The 19,435-nt window shown below is 36.6% G+C and overlaps 1 long non-coding RNA gene across 1 annotated transcript in view; it reads right to left on the reverse strand.

Annotated features, from left to right (window-relative positions):
• Nucleotides 1-19,435, reverse strand: part of LOC145686145 (uncharacterized) — a 113,079-nt gene that overhangs the window by 80,458 nt on the left and 13,186 nt on the right. The window contains exon 2 of the long non-coding RNA XR_014131532.1: nt 7,206-7,290. This is a non-coding gene — a long non-coding RNA (uncharacterized LOC145686145). The remainder of the gene's footprint in view (nt 1-7,205; nt 7,291-19,435) is intronic.

Consider the following 19,435-nt stretch of genomic DNA (forward strand, 5'->3'; position numbering starts at 1 on the left):
GATTCGCATACTCCTAACAATAATACACACACTCCTAACAGTGATACACATACTCCTAACAGTAACACGGGTACTGCTAAAAGTGATACACACACTCCCAACAGTGATACACATACTCCTAACAGTGGCGCGCATACTCCTAACAATGATACGCATACTCGTAACAGTGGCGCGTATACTCCTAACAGTGATACACGTACTTTTAACAGTGATACACATACTCCTAACAGTAATACACGTACTCCTAACAATGATACGCATACTCGTAACAGTAGCGCGTATTCCCCTAGCAGTAATACACGTACTTCTAACAGTAATACACACACTCCTAACAGTGATACGCATACTCCTAACAGTGATACACATACTCCTAACAATGATACGCATACTCGTAACAGTGGCGCTTATACTCCTAACAGTGATACACGTACTTTTAACAGTGATACACATACTCCTAACAGTGATACACGTACTCCTAACAGTGATACGCATACTCCTAACAATGATGCGCATACTCGTAACAGTAGCGCGTGTACTCCTAACAGTAATACACGTACTTTTAATAGTGATACACACACTTCTAACAGTGATACGCATACTCCTAACAGTGATACACATACTCCTAACAGTGATACATGTACTTCTAAGCGATACACATACTCCTAACAGTAACACACGGAATCCTAAAAGTGACACACGTACAACTTATAAACGAAACAAAAAACAGTAATTCAGTATATTTAAGAATACATTGAGAATGATCATTACAAATAAAAGTGTACAGCTTTAAAAAAAACTACAATTTACTAAACATGAGGCAAGTAGCTTGCAGGAACTACTTGTAGTTGTATCATGCTGAAACTGTAGTTTTGTTACTGAGCCTTGGTACTGAATAGTGGTCTAAACTCCGTGCAAACTACCAAACAAACAAAATATTAGAATTATTCTTTAAAAATAAAATTCAATGTATAAATAGAAAAATACATGAATGATTTTGTACTATCACTATTATGATATGCAGTGTACTTCACAATAGTCTTAACAACTTTGCAATTTCAAATAAAATTTTCAGACTACTTACAGAACTGATTTTGGTGTCATTTTTCACAACAAAATAGATCAAGTTTTTTCTTACGTTACATTATGTTGGGTTAATGTGGCTTTCATTATCAATTTTGTGGAGCCAAAACCGCAACAGCATGTGAAGTATAATTTATTCAACTGCGGTGTACATTCTTGCTCTGGCCTTAGTAAGAGCAACACTAATGCCCTCCCATCAATGGTAGGCCTACTGTAGGAATTTTTACAATAACCAGTTAAAAATTCCGTTGCACAATTGTCACAGACTTCGATTTTTCAAACCAAAACTCACAGCAGCGCTCGGGACTAGTAACTCGAGACCAGTACTTTTTTTTTATATATAACTGTTGCTAACATTTAAAGTGTGCACTATGCACTACGTGAGTCAAAATTTGATCTATTTTACTACAGAATGACGCCGAAACCAGCTCTCTAAGTAAAGAATTTGCGCAGGTGCGAAGTCCATTTTAAAGCTCCCTGTATATGTATCTGGGTATAAGAAGCAACATTATTCTAAAATAATTTTGAAATTTTGAGGACCCAGTAACATGTTTGACAAGCAGCCGTACTATACAAAGACGTCCAGGAAAGCCCATCATTTAAAAGATTGCACGCGATGTCTGTTTCATTTTTTCCAACAAATTTCTTTTTCAAATATTTTCTTTTAATCCTTACACTGACAGATCGTTTCTATTTCCCTTTAACAGCAGATAAAAAGATTATTATTAAACCTAATGTTATTAAATATATAATAATACAAGAAATGAATACCAGCAACCTTCAAACCATTCATTATTTTCAAAATATATGAGTTTTATGGGGAACGTTTCCTTTAATAGAATTAATGAATGTTTAAAATACACGGAAAATAAAAATAAATGATAATTATGAATAAATAGTAGGTGTTACTTTATAATAATGGGAGGGTTAAAGTTGAAGAAGCCATCAATCATAAAGTATGCACTGTAATGACGGAATTAGCAGACGAATAATAGAAAAAATAAAAGACGGTTGGTTAAAAACGAAAGAAACAAGAGGAAACCACAGGATAGAAGAAAGTGTAGACAATAAGAAACTCAAAAGAATATTTAACAGACGAACGCCAAAAAAAAAAAAAAAAAAAAAAAAAGTTAAGATGAAGGTGGTAGAAACGCTAGTGTTAAGTGTTAGCGTGTGTTTTGTGTATTGCTATCACGCTAACCTGAAATTAAGGTTTGCCTTTTCTTTATCCTCCCGTCTCTTGGTCCACTTTCCAGCATTATTTCAGTCAATGTAAACGCGTATATTTATGTCTTTTGTGTGTGTGTGTGTGTGTGTGTGTGGATGGGGAAGGGGAAGGGGAGGGGTAGATGACTGAAAACAATAGTTTGTTTGCTACCAGATACAGTATGTTTCTTGATTTGAAACTAAAACTGAGAAACCACGCTGAAAGAAATAGCATAAAATATGTCAAAGGAACTTTATTTCCTTTTGATAGATTAAAATAAAAATAATCTTTGCAACAGTAATGGCACTTTCTTCGATATTAGGTGACTGTCTAACACAACAGGAACGTAGGCATCCCCAAAATGAAGTTGGCGGTAGAAGTTAGGGGGGCCGATCCAACCATATTATAGTTCATCATCATATTATAGCTCATTTGTAAGCCTATTGCGAAAATTTTAGGGAGGACAGTCAAAATTTAGGGGACCCGGTCCCGGCTGCCCCTCACCCCCGTGGATACGGGTCTGCTCTACAATTCCAATGTTTTTAGTATTATTATTGTATCACTCAATTATTGTAAATGAAAGTAAAATCAAATTCCTTATTTATTGTCCCACTTATATGACTTTAAGACCAAGGGAGACGGGTGATTAATTGAAAATGTATGATTATGAATGACATGGTGGAATGATTATGTGAGAGGAAACGGGAGGATGCCGAGATAGTCCAAGAACAAGAACACGATGGTGTCCACCAGAAACTAATGTTGGAGCTCCTTCGTGGCTAAGCGGTTAGCGTACGCAACTATGGCGTGTGAAACTAGGGTTAGATTCCCGAATCAGTAGGTCCATGTCTCATATAGCCTCGCTGCTGAACGGGACGTAAAACGCTAAATCAACTCAACTCAGAAACTAATATTGGCCTCGGAACGAAATACTCAAAATTATTACTTGTTCATTTGTTGAAATTTAGCGTCCGTTTTCAGTACCGAGACTATATGAGACATTGACCAATTACTATTAGACAACACACGCCATCTACTAGATTAGTAGGGAGACTCAAATTCTTTCATTGTTATACTATAGCTGAAATATAGATAAAATATTCAAATATGTAATATACCTGTACGTTCTTACATATGTTAGTTGGTCGGGTATGGACTTTTTGGGATTTGGGTGCAAGAACTATGAATTTCGAAGAAAAAATTCTTATTGTTTGGAAATTTATCTACTCAAAACCTAAAAGTACATACCCATTTTTAAAAAAAAATCAAATGCAAATATGCAAATGTTTATTAAATACAAATGTTATGGAGGATTGAAGATCATTGATTCATAAATAGCAATATATCCTTTGTCTTATATGTAGCTATAATATAACAAAAAGAGAATGGCTCCTTTTGTCAGTGAGTCATTTCGATGAACAAACTTATTCGGTAAATTATTGAATCTTGATAACTTTCTGAAGCACTGACGCAACTAATTAAAAATTTAGCTAATATGTATAATATGAAACTAGTATATGTCGGTTCCTGGTTCGATCCCAGCTTCCGAAAAGTAGACTTTGAGGTGGACAAACAAGGTGTACGTGAATGTTTTCCTGTTTCTTCTAACTTTATTCATTCCATCGTTGCCTTCAATTATCATTATCACCATCTTCTTTAGCCTGGCCGGTATAACCATGAGGTGTGAATCTGAAAAAACTCCTTTCATTTTTTACTTATATCTTGTTTTTCCCTCTTCCCCTTCCCATGCAAAATTTGAAATGATTGTACTTGTTTTACTCAGTAGTGTCATTCAAATAATTTAATAGCCGGTTCTATGATTAGTGATGTTTAGTTTTTACTAATAGTATTAATATATGATTATAGTAGGCCTAGTATATGTTATACTAGTATACTATTAAGAGTCTTCACTACAGCCAAATTAAACTACTGCTAATTTTAGAGTTTTTTGGTAATATCTTCAAAGTAAATAAAAACATATTCGAAAAGCAGGAAATGTAGTGAACTAGACAATACGATTTTGCATGTGATACCGTTATCACAACTCATCTATCTGTTTTCGATTTGCAACTGTAGATAATTTAACATTTTTTGTTGGCTCTGTGAATAGCGGCATATCAAAAGCAGATAGGTGAATTGTGGTAAAGGTATCATATACAAAATCGTATTGTCTAGTTTACTACGTTTCTGCTTTTCGAATAGTTTTCTTTGTTTTGAAGATATTACAGAAAAGCTTTAAAATTAGCGGTTGTTTAATTTCGTTGTAGTGAAGACCCTTAACATTAACTAGGATTAAGGTATGCAGCATGCACTACATACAAAACACTATGCGTTGAGTTAGATCTAGGATGAAAAAGGAGACCAACAAGCTAGTTAGTGTTTAAAATACTCGGAACTATTGAAATATAGCAGCAACGCCGGTGTAAGTGCAAAAACACGAAAACATTAGGGCCTCATTTTGTATCAGTTTGTGTCAGTGCAACAATACACTAGTATATTACTAACATTAAAGTCGCAAAATTTTATAGTTTCCATCAGGAAATATCTTATATAAGCGAATTGCCTCTGCAGATCGACAGAATTATATTTCCATTGATGAAATGTTATAGTTAATTGAGGTGTCATGTCTTAACTGCTTAATTGTCTCTTTAAAAAGCTGGACAGGAAGTAGTAGAGCATATTTCTCTCGAAAATAGTACTAGTGAACTGAAGTTCTTTCTGTTGGTACTAGATCTAAAGGTTGAGAAAGAATTTTAACATCGTGTTCCGGGAACTTAAAAAATTCTAACATCCGGTTCGGGAGAATCGGTGCAAATCGGCTGAATGAGATAACTGGTTATATAGTATTAAGTCGTAAAATATATCTAAATATTGTGAGAGTTCCTTGTTTAGATTGTATGTATTGCAGGTGGCGTAGATGTGAGTGACTCTTTTAAATTATTACTTGCGTTGTACAAAATGTATCAGAGATATACAAAATCGAGTTGTTGCTTTATTTTGAGATGGAAAAGGATGGTTCATCTGTTATTTCCTGCTCTGCGCCTTTATAACATCTGATAGAAATGGAGTTTTATGTTATAGTGAGGGTTGTTCGCTGTTATGTACTAAGGTTGTTTTACTGATTCGGTGGCTTTGTTACAGAATATTGAGAACCCGTAAAAATTCGGGATTTTAGGACTTAAAGATCGTAACATTTTGTGTGTGTACAATTTCAAAAGCCTTGCTTTTCTGGTGCTTGTCACAAAAGTCTGCCAAACAAGAAGTTAGAGATTCGTGGTCTAATATAATATTTGATGAACCGTGACTGAAAATACACACAATTTTCAATATTAATAATAGTGATACTATTGTTTCAGTTGGAAATTGACTTCATGTTTCTGTCCTCCCTCGCCTCGACAGTAAAAGTATTCTTCGTCAATTTTGAATTGCAACCAATTTACACCCTGTTTACTCTCATGTTTGGGCTTCTCTTCGAGAATGAGATATTGTCTACTGTTTTGGAATAATTATGATTATTGTGTAACTTAACTGGTATAAAAATCAATCAGCCGAGATTTACAGCCCATAAAATGGTTGCATATCAGACGAAAGTAGTCTACAATAAAAATTAATTCAATTGAATAAATTAGATCGTACCCCAAGCGACCTCTAACTTTGAACGTGTGTAATACACCCTTGTAAAGTTGGAAAGCTAGATAGAGTGAGACTCTACGTTGCTAGGAACAATGGAGATCTACGTACTACAATAATTCCACCATCGCGTCCATTTTGAAGTCCGCCATCTTGGATTCAGATTATTTTTCTCTGAAAGGTAAAGGGTCATCTGATATATAGTTTCTGAGTAGCTTTTTTTTATTGCAAATACATATCTGAGTTATTTACACAACTTATCTCTAATCATTTAATAATCATTACCCTGTACAATAGGTGCAAATTGTAAAAAAAAAAAAAAAAAAAAAAAAAATTTACTAATAATAATGTGTGTGTCTGTGTATTCGTCTGTCACCAAAGTTCCGCTTAGAAAAGATTCACCTAGAGCCACCCAAATTTGGTACAAAAATAGTTTTCCACCAGATTTAATTCTGTACGAAGCCTTTTTTACATACTTCGTCACGAGAGTAATTATGAGGGGTCAAAAAATGCATAAAGGGAGATTGTAAATACCTGAATGCCAGATACAAGTGTCAAATGCATAGTTTTCGAGGTCTCTGAGATGAATAGTTACACTTCTAATGCCATTCAAGTCCAACTTTAGTCCTCATCATTATGGAGGTTTCGAGGATGTGATAAATAACATGTATAAAGATCGATATTAATGTCAATAGTTTTCCTGCTTGTTAAACTGATTGGTGACAGGCCAAACGACTTTTGAGTTCGAATTTTGGCAAGAAGGGACATGGCAACTCATCCAGGAACTGACAAGGGCAATGCAAAGAGCGTTGCTCTCAGGTGTTATTAAACTCAATATTGATAGGGCATCGCAGAAAACATTTCTCCTCTATTCAAATGATAATATAATTCAATTTCGTTTTGTCAACAAACTCACCAAGTTTTATTTCCAGCAACTGCAAAACTGCAACACTGCTTAAGCGTTTGTTTACACAAAATGGTGCTTATAGTCCAACAGAAAGTCGTGTGATGTTTTTGCTTTGTAAAATTGAAATATCCCCTAAGTATACTTATGAAATTCAGACAGCACCAATAAAAACCACCAGGGAGTCGCTCAACTATTCAGTCGAATAAACAAATATTGAAATTGGGTTACCAATATCTGTTGAGAAGAGAAGACATTTACTGTTGATTTTGTAATCGAGTCCACTGGCATAACTTTTCTAAGTTACTTTCCCCGTAATATATTACACTACTTGCAGCTAATACTGTAATATATATATATATATATATAATAAACCAAACATACCATTGAGCGTTCTCGGATCTTTTAGCCTACCTCTCCTTCCCCCTGAAACGCAGGGTTTCTAGGAAACTTAGGCATGTGAGATATCCTGAAATGATAATATGAAACAAAGAATTTTAAATTATAGTAAAAACTGTTATGTTGTTATGTAAGTAAATGTATAGGGTGTGCACAAAGTCGCGCAAGCTGAACTTTGGAGCATTCATAAGTCATCACCAGAGGTAGCAGATTATTATCGTTCCTCGGCGATTTGCAAGTTTCTTGATTGTTTATTACAGTGTATATAAGATAGTTCGTGGCCATCCACATATGCTGACACCGCCTGGTACCATCAGTGTTGCCATATTACGCCAAATATCTGAAAACATGCATTTTTTTAAAGACACACTATTATCATTGCCCTGGAATGTCTACATTTAATCATAATATATCGTTCTTGATTCGGAACGATACATCTATACCCATCCCACCCATTAACATTTCCATTTGTTCTCAAACAAACCCACAGATGCCTTTATTTAATGATTTTTCATGCTTTGGAAAAAAAATCACCTTTGTATGTTTCTGGCATTCGTGAGGACGGAAGTCGAACCCTCACCCCCATGGTTTATATCTACTAAAAGAAATATCTACACAGATAAGTTGTAAAATTGCATATTTATCAGGGCGTCTATAAAGTCTGACCCCGGGTCATTTGCTCGGAAACGGTTGGGTAGATGGAAAAATAAGCGAACATGAATCCCATTATTTTTAGGGGGACACGATTCGAGTGAAAAAGTGTTGCCCCATGGTCTCCTGGGGGGTCCGAAATGGGGTCCAACTCAAAATTTTCAAATGGCAAGGGAGTTCAAGTAGTATATCGATGGAAAGGTATTGCTAAAAGAAAGAAGATAGTACCAGTCACGAGTTCCTACACGAATTCTGTGCAAAATGGCTGTCGATCAAAATGTCAACACAGTGTGCATTGAAGATTCTGTAGCCACCCCTAGCAATCTGAAACAGTGAATCAGATATCAAAAGCGAACAACGTGTCTCATCATTTCAAAAGTACAACATATCGAGGTAAAGTAAATTACCCCGTATTTCCCCTTAGTGTATGAAACGGGTTTAATCTCAAATGTTTCAAATAGACAGGTATGTCATATTGTATGTCGTACGAAAGATCTGAATAAAAAGTATTGTTATAGCATGACTGTCCAAAAATAATAATGGTCTCAAAATATAAATCAATAATGTTTTATACTACGACATTTTACTAGTAATGAGTGCGAAATCATTACGTAACAGACACATGGATTTTCAAATTGTATGAAATTGATGTTGGAGGTGTTGAGCTCAACTTTATTAGGCATCTGAGTACCATATACTGTAGGTTTACTGTAGAAAGTTTCGAAGAATTACACGCAGAAAGAAATAATATGAGAACAGGCTTTGAAAAGGGTACCGGTAGTTGTCAGGAATCGCCAATAATAATAATAATAATAATAATAATAATAATAATAATAATAATAATAATAATAATAATAATAATGAGAAGACGAAGGCGCAGGAGAATCCTGTATTCAGAAATCACTACTACAATGAGACTTGACCGAACTAGTTCTCAAGATTACTGGCACCTCTGATAAACACCCTTTCTGTACCACCATTCCGCACACACAGGAACTGAAAATCCTTTTCTATGCTTTGTGCGGAAGAGAGTTTTCTTCAACATCTGTCTCGTTTACGTGTTAGCAACATCGACAGCTGCGGCAGTAAAGCATTGCCTGTACGAGTTAATAGGTGTGTTTTTGACTTAGTGTAGTGCAACAAAATCGAATCATTTACTCTTTCATTTCTTATGTCATTTCGCGCTTAGTTTCCGGACTTTCCAGCCATATGATGGGACGCTTAGCGGAAGACAAAGTGGAAATAATCTTCCTTTATGGTGAATGTGGTCGAAACTACAGAGCAACCTCTAGAAGTTTTAAGGAGTCATTTTCTGACCGATCAATTGATCACAAGTACGTTTCCGATTTAGTACAGAAATTTCGCGAAACACAAAATGTAAAACATCGGCTTCAAGTTGATGAGGACACAGTGCTGGAAGTTCTTGAGAACGCTATTATAACACCCCAGCGGTCTTGGAGTGCAATGAGAGCCTCCTTGGGTATTTCCAAACTCACAATCGGCAAAATCCTGAGAAAGCATTCGTTTCATCCATACAAAATACACAACTCACGAGCTCAGTGAGGATGACTTTGGTCATCGTCTTAAGCTTTGTGAATATTTCAAGAGTAGGACATACCCAAGAACTACAAAAAGTAAATGTTTGGTCGGGAATTTTAGGAAAACATATCATAGGGCCTCTGCTCATTGATGACACTTTAACCCCGGAAAGACACTTATATCTGTTCGTAAATCTAGTAGACCCTCTCATTACAATGGTTATTGAAACTGATACGACTGAAGAAGGCGAGTCAGAATTTGACGCAGAAGGAATTATATTTCAACAGGATGGTTGTCCTACACATTATGATCGCACTGTGCGCCCGTATCTGGGTCATAGATTCCTAAACAGATGGATTGGAAGGCGAGGAGCAATTGAGTGGCCGTCTCGATCCCCAGATTTGCCTCTAAACGACTTTTCCTTATCGGGATACCTGAAACTGTAGTCTAAAAAACGCAACCAACTGCATTACTGGAATTAAGGACCCGAATCACTACAGCTTGCCGAGAGATACCACCACTTACTTTTAAGCACGCAGGGGTTAAATGGTGCTCAATTTCAGCATTTATTATGCTAAAGTTCAATCCAGTATTACACCATATAATTGTACTCGGACTTTGATTATAGTGGGGCTAGGGGGAATGGAATCTGCATCTACACATGCTCAAACGACAGTAACAGAGACGAGGATTTTACGTACTTGATTCAGATATTTCGAACGACACACCACTTCACATACTTTTCTATTTAAAAATAAATTGAGTTGAACACCATTTGGGAGTCTAAGGCACGCCCTGAGCGTTTTTATTAACACTATAAGTATTGTACTTTTGAAACCATGAGAAAGAACAAGTAATGATGGTAAAAGAAAGATATGCATCAGAATCAAATTGGGTTAGTAAACGTGAAAATGAAAATGTATTTTTCAATGACAATGACAATTATTATGAGCTAAGTTCTTAAGTGCACTTTGTTTAAAATATCTTTGCGTCATTGGTACTCAGAAACCAATTCGATACTATCTTCCTTATATAAGAAAGACCTCCTATAATTCTTTACCGGTGGATAACGTACCCAAAATGGCTGACATGTTCCCACGTTGAACTGCGATACTGATCCGTTGAAAGATTTAGATCGTTTATCTCCCGATATAAGTGAAATACGGTGGCCGATTTCCTTGATAAAATTAGCTCCTTCTTGACCCCAAGTACCACTTGACTCGATGGCAATTGAATCAAACCAACATTTTATCAACGAGATCAATATATTTATTCCTCTGTCATGGTGATTGTAACCATGATTTATTGCTTAGGGTGCAGTTGAGGTTAGATTCAAATCCTGTTCTTATAGCATCGTAAAATTTCTCAAGCAAATCCTCTTCACGTCAGGAAGGAGAACATCGGAGGAAATACTGTAATCTTGGTATTGACAAAGAGGCTAGCAATAAATAAAACGCTGAATGAGCTGAGATGTTTGATAAGAGTGACAAGAATAACTCTAATTTCAAAATCTACGAATATTTTCCTCCGGGTTTCTGGTGATAGAGCTGCGCCTAGGAGTTCAACCTTAGTTGATAGCAGTAGTTGTATACCAGGTGCGGATTCATTAAATTTATTATAAAGACCCTAAATTTCCTCTTCCTTAGCGCCTAAGAAACTCATTTCGCATTTTGAGTGGTTGAGATGTAAACCGATGGATGTTGCCTGTGAGCGAATGTTGTACAAACTATGTAGTACTGCATCAGTATTTCCGGCTATGGTCCCGTCGTCGAGATACCACACATTCAACTTTGTGTTTATATTATTGACAACTGGTTGGAGAGTCAGAGTAAACAATGCTGGACCTAGGGGGTCGCCCTGCTGAACACCTCGTTGAGAAAAGATAATATTGTGTCGTACAAAAAGGTTGCTAGGTTCAGAATAGCACTGAAAAACATAGGGATAGAAATTTGGAAAGTGCGTTTTTACTGCCGCCAGCATGCAATCTCGATTGACTTCATTGAATGCATTTCGGAAATCGATTTTTAAAATGATTTCACTTGTGAGTGTGGAAAGGAGTAAAACATTCTGGCAGCATATACGGCAGCTTCAGCTCCAGAAGGTAAGCATACTCCTACTTAGTGTGGGAACAATATATCTATTAATGGTTCTCTCATTCGGAAACAAATATTCTTAGCTGCCAAACGTATCCAAACGTTTCCAACCGCTTTTGGGCGTATCCCTCCACTTTTCTTTCTGAGCGCTATCAATGATACGCCGAAGATACGTCTTAAAAGATTGGTACATTTCCAGATATTATCATGTGTAATCAATCACAAACAGAGTTGACTAGACGTTCCTTTGATTCACATTTCTGACTAAGAATAAGATCTTTCAATATCGATTGCCTGAGATTATCCATTCCTCCAGCTGATCCGAACGGGAAAGATTTAAGTGCCTTAATAAATTCATCAGTCTAGACTCTGGTTACTGGAGTATTGGTCTCTGCGGGCTCTGTAGCTATGGAATGTGAATGAGCAGGATGCTTCTCTCTGAGAGCTTCCAATACTGATGAATCTGGAATTGTCATGACGTCTTCCGAAGTTAATAGCCTCACTTCCCCACGTATATCTCCATCGGATAATTTGTGCTCAATACTCTTGAATAGTGATGAGCAAATGCAAGGCCAAGACCAACACCGGGGTGGTCTTGGTCTTGGTCTTGGTCTTGCACTGGAACCCTTTGTCTTGGTCTTGCACACCAAGTCTTGGTCTTGCTTGCAAGAGTCTTGCAAGTCCTGCATTTAAGAAATCTCAAGCTCTTCACAGGTAAATTTTACTGTGGATATAAGGGATAATAAACTCTTCAATGCGCCAATAGTAATGGAAATATAATGCATGTTTCTAAATGTAAAACAGTTTAACTTTGTGTAAGTATCAGGATAGTGTACAATATAGGTGATGACCTTTCCTTTTTTTAATTGGTGTCCACGCTTCACTACTTGTATGATATGCCTAAATCACAACGTTTCGTAATCTGTTTATATTTTTTAACAGTTCCAACACTCTACTGGTTCTCAAACTGGGAAGGCCATCCCTGAGACGCATGAAAGAAAATCAAGACGGCACAGATTATTGAAATACAATGAATTGCAAAATTATTTTTACATTCTAAAGGCGTCAGATTTTTCTTTTCAACCACGACTAGCTAATCCTTGTATTAATCATACTTCCAATTAAATATTGAGATTTTGTTTTACTGATTCCAATATGTACTCTATGGGGCAGAAACATTGACATTACGCAAAAGTGATGAAAAATTGCCGGCTTTCAACACATGAACATGGAGAAAAAAGGAGAAAATTAGCTGTGTTGAACGGACAACGAATAAGAAGGTGTTAAAAAAATTAGCAGTAAGGACTTCGTTGGGTTAAACTTTAAAAATATATATATATATTTCATTAGTCAGTCACTTTTTATATTAGAAAAGCGCTCTCTGATATCGGTCATTTTCGATTATTTTTATATTTCTCTCCTTCCTCCTCCCCAAGTTGCAGGGCTGAATTTGAATTTAAACATCAGAATTGTCACTGTTCGTCTCAGAGACCCCCAAAACTAAGGATTCGGCACTAATATCGGTTATTTTCAATAAACTTATATATCTCCTTCACCCCATGTTGCGAGGTACCTCATCGGAAGTGTCATTGTTCATCTCAATGACCTCGAAAACCATGAGTTCGACATTGATAATGGTAATTTTTGATAACTTTATATATCTTGTTCCTCCCCCAAGTTGCAGTGCTGAATTTGCACTTAAACGGGATCGGAAGTATCACTGTTCATCTTAGCGACGCCGAAAGCTATGGATTCGACACTAATATTTGGTCATGTTTTTTATCATTATTATGTATCTCCCTCTCCCCAAATTACGAGGCTGAATTACGAGCGAACTGGAAAACTATTGATTCGACAATCATATTTGTCATTTTCGATCGTTTTTATATATCTTCTCTTCCCTCCGCCAAGCTACGGGGCTGAACTTGGATTTAAATAGCATCGGAAGTATTAGTGTTTATCTCAGCGACCTCTAAAGCTATAGATTTCATTTTAATATCGGTCATTTTCCATTATTTTTAAATATCTTTCATTTCCCCTCCCCTAAACTGCAAAGTCTAAGTGATATGACAGAAACCACTTTAGGTCCGATCCTCGTCTATGTTGAAAATGAGATTGAGTTCGGTCGGGTGGATCAAGAGTTAGTACATTTTACTTATTTTTGTACATTTTCCATCCCCACCTCCTACCCTAAGTTCTACCGTCAAAGTGATTTAATAAAAACAAAACACCCCAAGTCAGAACCTCATCTATGTTGAAAATTTGATTAAGATCAATTGGCTGGTTTAAGAGTGATGAAGTCATAAAGACAGCACTTACATTTTTAATTATATATATATATATATGTGTAAAAATTAAAAATATAAGTGATGTCTTTGTGAATTCATCACTCTTGAACCATCCAATCGATCTCAATCTAAATATGTATATATCTATATCTATCTATCTATCTATCTATCTATATATATATATATATATATATATATATATATATATATATATATATAAATATTTAGTTAGTTCAATAATGATTGGCACTCCCCCTATAACTGGCGCCAAGTACAGTTTGAAATGTTTGTTTAAGTATCCATTAAGAGAGACTATAGTACTATCAAACCCCACTAAATGGTTTTGTTTCTTTCCGTAGGTAGCATATTGTAGCAGCAGTCGTTCCAACTTGCCAAGAGGCTGGTGGACAGCGAAAAGACAGCATGGAAGCAGACACACATGGGCAACGGTGGACAGTGTGGTTTCTCTTGAGGGAAGGAGTGAATACTTCAGACATCCACAACAGATTATTAGCCGTATGTGGGGACACAGCACCAAGTCACCGATTCTTATTTCGTTGGGTATCTGAATTCAAAGAAGGCAAAGACAGTGCTCCAAAACACAAAAGCACTGGGCGTCCTGCAGTTGCACACAGACCAATTGAATGATTTCATAATGAAGCACAGAAGAATCACGTTTGATGAACTAGAGAAAGAAACAGGTCTATCACGGGGTTCCCTATACACTATCATTCATGAGGATTTGAAGCTGCACAAGGTGTGTGCACAATGGCTGCCTCATGACCTTGCCGTTGCACAGAAAGAAAAGCGTGTGGAGATTTGCCAGCAGTTGATGCAACAGTAAAGTGAAAATCCGACAGAGTTCTTTGAGCACCTGGTCACTAGTGATGAGCAAATGCAAGACCAAGACCAAGACCGGGGTGGTCTTGGTCTTGCATACCCAGTCTTGGTCTTGGTCTTGCACTGGAACCTTCGGTCTTGGTCTTGGTCTTGGTCTTGCACACCCAGTCTTGGTCTTGCTTGCAAGAGTCTTGCAAGAGTTGCTTTTAAGAAATCTTATGCTTTTCATAAGTAAATTTTACTCTGGATATAAGGTATAATAAATTCTACAATGCTCCAATAGTAACGGAAATACAATATATGTTTCTAAATATAACATAGTTTATCTTCGTATAAGTATGATAATAGTGTACAACATAGCTAACATTAAGTGATGACCTTTATTTTTTTATTGGGTGCCCACGCTTCGCTACTTATAAGATAAATCACGACGTTTCGTAATCTTTTTTTTTATTTTTAACAGATCCAACGCTCCACAGGTTCCGAAACTGGGGAGTCTACCCCTGAGAGGAATGAAAGAAAATCAAAACGACACAGATAATTGAAATACCATGAAATGCAAAATTATTTTTACACTCTAAAGGCGTCAGATTTTTCTTTTCAACCACATTAGCTAATCTTTGTGTTAAACAAACTTTTAATTAAATATTGAGATTTGGTTTTACTGATTCCAATGAGGCAGAAACATGGACATTACGCAAAAGCGATGGAAAAAATTAGAGACTTTCGAAACCTGAGCATGGAGAAAAATGGAGAGAATTAGCTGTGTTGAACGGAAAACAAATGAGAAAATGTTAGAAATATTAGCAGTAAGAGAAAAAAGAAGAATTTTAGATATTGTTAAGAGGAGGAAGAGGAACTGGTTGGGATATTGGCTGTGGAGGACGTGCTAGAGGGTATGGTGAAAGGAAAGAGAGAAAGGGAGCAAAGCAAATTATAGTTGAAGGAAAATATTAAGAAAATTGCTACATTAAGACGAAGAGACTAGCTGAGGACCACCGTACATCGAGGTTTTTCAGTTGCAGCAAACAACCAGCCAGTAATGGCAGAATAGCTTTGATGATGACTATGATGATATGTTTAGCATATCGATAAAAAAGAGAAAAATAAAATAATTATTATAATCAAAACTTAATATTTTAGAATAATTTGAGTGAAAACTAAAAACGACTCATCTGTCTGTCTGTCTATGTCTTTCTATAAACTCAATTTGTATAAATACTTTTGACCTATATTAGAAATACAAAATAACGACATCAAACTACAAGTTATTTAAAATAACTGTATAAAATCAGTCTCACTTGTGAATATGGATTACTAGCATCAATTACCCACTTCGTTGGGTTAAATTTAAAAATAATAATAATAATAATATGTTTCGTTAATCAGTCACTTTTCATTATTAGTAAGCGGTTTCTGATATCGGTCATTTTCGATTATTTTTATATTTCTCTCCCCTTCTTCTCCCCAAGTTGCGGGGTTGAATTTGGGTTTAAACGGCATCAGAAACGTCACTGTTCATCTTAGAGACACTGGAAACTATGGATTCGGCACTAATATCGGTCTTTTTCAAAAATTTATATATCTCCTCCTCCCCCATGTTGCAAGGCACGGCATCGGACGTGTCACTGTTCATCTCAATGACCTCGAAAACCATGAATTTGACATTGATAATAATGGTCATTTTCAATAATTTTTATATATATCCTTCTTCCCCCTTCCCAAGTTGCGGTGCTGAATTTGCATTTAAACGGGATCGGAAGTATCACTGTTCACTTTCGTGACCCCAAAAAATATGAATTCGACAGTAATATTAATTTTCGATCATTTTTAGATATCTCTTCTCCCACCGCCAAGCTACGGGGCTAAATTTGGATTTAAACATAATCGGAAGTGTCATTGTTTATCTCAGCGACCCCCAAAACTATAGACTCCACTCTAATATCGGTCATTTTCGATCATTTTTAAATATCTCTTATCTCCCCGGCCCCTAAGCTCCATCGTCAAAGTGATATGACAGAAACCATCTCAGGTCCGAACTTCATCTAAGTTGAAAATGTGATCGAGTTTGGTTGGTTGGTTCAAGAGTTATTAAGTTTTATTTATTTTTGTACACTTCCTCTCCCCTCCTCCTAGCCTTAGTTCTACTATCAAAGTGATATGATACAAAACATCCCAAGTCCGAATCTCATCTATGTTGAAAATTTCATTAAGATCGATTGGCTGGTTCAAGAGTGATGAAGTCACAAAGACAGTCACTTATACTTTTATTTTTTTACATATATCTCCCTCCTCCCCAACCCCTATGTTGCACCGTCAAAGTAAAATGATAAAAATCGTGAAAGGCCTGAGCTTCATCTATGTTGAAAATTTGAACGAGATCGGTTGGGCGTTTCAAGAGTTATTAAGTTTTATTTATTTTTATATATACTTCCCCCTCCCTCCTCCTCCCCTAGGTTCTACCATCAAAATGAAACTATAAAAACTTTCCAGTTCCGCACCTCACACATGTTAAAAATTTGATTAAGGTCGGTCTGGTGGTTCAAGAATTTATTAAGTCACAAACTTAGTCACTTTTATTTTTATTTATTTTGATTTTTGTATACCTCCCATACATTGCTCCTTCAAACTGAACTGAAAAATTACATTCCAGGCCCAAACTGATATATATTGAAAATTTGATCGATCTCGAGCTGGTGGTTCACGAGATTAGGAGTCACAAACATAGTCACTTTCAATTTTATAATATAGATTTACTGTTGTAGTGTAATGTTATATCGCTCAATCCCCGATGTGCCGTATACCTAAGGAGGCTAAAAGTTATATGAATAAACAATTATTCAACGTATAAGCATCCGCCCATGAAATCAAACTTGCGGTCACATGCACTAAGTTTTTGTCAATGTCATGAAAATGTTATTTCGATATTAATTTTATGAGCACACATTAAAAATTTACAACGGATGCTTGAGTCTCATAACCAAGGCCATACCCATGTAGTCGACACCTATGGTGTACGGTATTACCGATGTTCAATACTACAGTTCTCTTCAGTTTTGGAAGAAGAACACCACTAATATGCTTTGAAATGAAATGAAGTATCTAGTTTAACGTCCCACAATAATGCACCAACGCTAAGGGAGACGGTGATGATGAAAAACGACTGAAATGGTGGAACAAAAAAAGTAGGAGGAAACGGAAAAAATTAAGAAAACCCACGCACACGATGTTTGTCCGCCAAAATAGCTTACATGGCGCAAGATGACACATGTGTGGCTTGAAAACGAGCAAAATCTACAGAAAACGCGAACAACCAATTCAGGAAACGCTATACTGTAGCTATATGCTACAGGGGCAGATCGACTCACATGGATTGCATAACACTACTGGGAACACATTCACTCCAGTGTCATTTATACTGAAGTCAAAAAATTCAAGTAAAAGATGTAATGAATTTTCTCCTTTTTTACATTGTATAAAAAAATTCAAGTAGTACCAGTACTTGTGCAAGACTCTTGCGCAAGAATCTTGGTCTTGGTCTTGGTCTTGGTCTTGTTCTTGCACCCCTTGGTCTTGGTCTTGGTCTTGCACCGCTATTCATGGTCTTGGTCTTGGTCTTGCATGCAAGACTCTTGCAAGAACTGCAAGACCAAGACTCTTGCGCTCATCACTACTGGTCACCGTCGACGAAACCTGGTTCCTCTACGAGACTCCAGAAAAGAAACACCAGTCTATGGAATGAAGGCATACTGGAAGCCTTCGTCCCAAGAAGGACGGATGGGACTATTCATGCGGGAACAAATGGCGATCGTTTTCTGGGATCAGGAAGGGATACTGCTGGTGGAATGGCTCTCCCAATCGTTCATCAACAGTGAGAGTTACTGCAGAAAACGCGAACAACCAATTCAAAAAACGACATACTGTTGCTATAAGCTACAGGGGCAGATCGACTCACATGGATTGCATAAACTACTGGCAACACATTCACACCAGCAGCATTTTTATTGAAGCCAAGAAATGCATCTCCTTCTTTCTTACATTGTATAAAATAATCAAGTAGTGCCGGTACTTGCGCAAGACTCTTGCGCAACAGTCTTGATCTTGGTCTTGGTCTTGGTCTTGCATTCAGGACTCTTGCAAAAATTGCAAGACCAAGACTCTTGCGCTCATCACTACTTTTGAAGTTCAAAGATTTATTTGTTGGTAATTGGCGAGGTTTGTATGTTTTTGCGTGAAGGTTTAATAGAGTTTCCCGGCGATATTCCAACCAATTTCTACTCCTGTTTACTTAACTCATGTTGTCAGATTAGTAATTTTTCGGAATGTGGAGGAACACACAGAACTCCGTAGGGGAAAAGCAAAAGGTCTATCCAGGAATCCAAGTCATTACTGACTGTTATCTTATGAGTCCATATAAGGAATTTGCCACCGACAACCTTGCTCATCTCGCAACTCGGCGAAGGATTGGAATTTTGGCTTTTAAATGTACTAGTAGATCACATACAGTATTTTAGTCTGTGATTTCTTAGAATTGATGTCATTAAAATTATGAGTTAATAAGTAGTCGACAGAATTTTGTTTCAGTTTAACGGCCGATGGCTTGCTTTTGAAAACGTCATGATGACTTTTTGTACTATGAATGGATAAACCTCTTTGGCTGAAGAAGTATTTATTGCAGTGGAGGCATTGTATGTCCTTGTAATGATTTGTACCAGCAGATCTGTGGTCTTGAGTTTTATTGTATTTCGAGACATCCGTCTTATTAGCAGTAACATTAGTGTCGTCATTCTTATTTCTCTCAATT

Source organism: Thermobia domestica, chromosome 5 (genome assembly GCF_964235325.1).
Source record: "Thermobia domestica chromosome 5, izTheDome1.hap1.1, whole genome shotgun sequence".
NCBI lineage: Eukaryota > Metazoa > Arthropoda > Insecta > Zygentoma > Lepismatidae > Thermobia > Thermobia domestica.